This window comes from Megascapheus bottae, chromosome 1 (genome assembly GCF_031878675.1).
Source record: "Megascapheus bottae isolate mThoBot1 chromosome 1, mThoBot2.hap1, whole genome shotgun sequence".
In the NCBI taxonomy this organism is placed as follows: Eukaryota; Metazoa; Chordata; class Mammalia; order Rodentia; family Geomyidae; genus Megascapheus; species Megascapheus bottae.
This window is the reverse complement of record NC_143509.1, coordinates 51,263,533-51,264,652: the sequence shown is the minus strand read 5'-3', so window position 1 is coordinate 51,264,652 and position 1,120 is coordinate 51,263,533. Positions and strand designations below refer to the sequence as shown.

At 38.9% G+C, this 1,120-nt stretch overlaps 1 pseudogene; it reads left to right on the top strand.

Annotated features, from left to right (window-relative positions):
- The first annotated feature begins 334 nt into the window (after positions 1-334).
- Positions 335-620, top strand: LOC150069133 (large ribosomal subunit protein eL37-like; annotated as a pseudogene).
- The last annotated feature ends 500 nt before the right edge of the window (positions 621-1,120 follow it).

Below are 1,120 nucleotides of genomic sequence, written 5' to 3'. Positions count from 1 at the left end.
CCTCTGATGCTACTCTAAAGGGGGGAAAATTGGAAATGGGATTATTGAAGACTGAGAGTCATGCTGGCCTGGCCAAATAAAAGATTTAAAAAGAAAAATGATGCTAATTCAACATTAATCAGAAGAAAAAGGGATGGAGACTTTACTCAAGCAGCAGGGAACCTACATGACAACCCAAAATTCTTAATTCCAAACTCTGTGCCACCAAAATAAATAAATTAATATAAAAATAGGAAGAAAGAAAGATAGAAAGAAAGAAAGAAAGAAAGAAAGAAAGAAAGAAAGAAAGGAAGAAAGACCAATCTTTGGTCTCAGCGGCAGAGGCGAGGTGATGAAGGGAATGTCATCCTTTGGAAAGCATTGCAATTATGCACACATATTGTGCTGCTGCTGTGGTTCTAAAGCCTGTCACCTTCAGAAGTTGACTTGTGGCAAATGTGGCTACCCTGCAAAATGCAAGAGAAAGTATAATTGGAGTGCCAAGGCTAAGAGACAAAACACTACAGGGACAGGCCGCATGAGGCACCTAAAAATTGTCTACCGCAGATTTAGGCATGGATTCCATGAAGGAACAACACCCAAACCCAAGAGATGCTGTGGCAGCATCCAGTTCATCCTGAGAATTTCAAAGATTAGCCATGTAATAAATGTTTTGGTTTAAAAAAAAAAAGACAAGAAAGAAAGACAGAAAGGAAAGAAAGGCTCTTGGTTTTTCTGAACCCATAAATCAATGGCTATTTGGGACAGGAAAAATAGCTAAGTAAGAGTAAATAGCTATAAACAACAAAAGCAATAAAGATTCCCCAGGACAGTGATGTCACAGTCTGGAGAGATTAAGTCCTCTCACTGATTAAGTCATTTCCCCATAAGATATTTCCATGACATCTACTCTTCTTTTCAGGACACTCCTCCCATCCCTGGGAATCACTTCTTCTTGTCAGTCTCTTCCACCAGATTGTATGGTACAGCTGAGTTACTCACCCAAGATGCTCCACTGCCTAATGCAGAGTCGATACTCAATAAGTATCTTTAATGATTAAATAATAGGAGGTAGACACTTCGGAATCAATAACATTTGAGTAGCAAACTGATAATATGAGTGGAAGTGAAAATTGCAGAG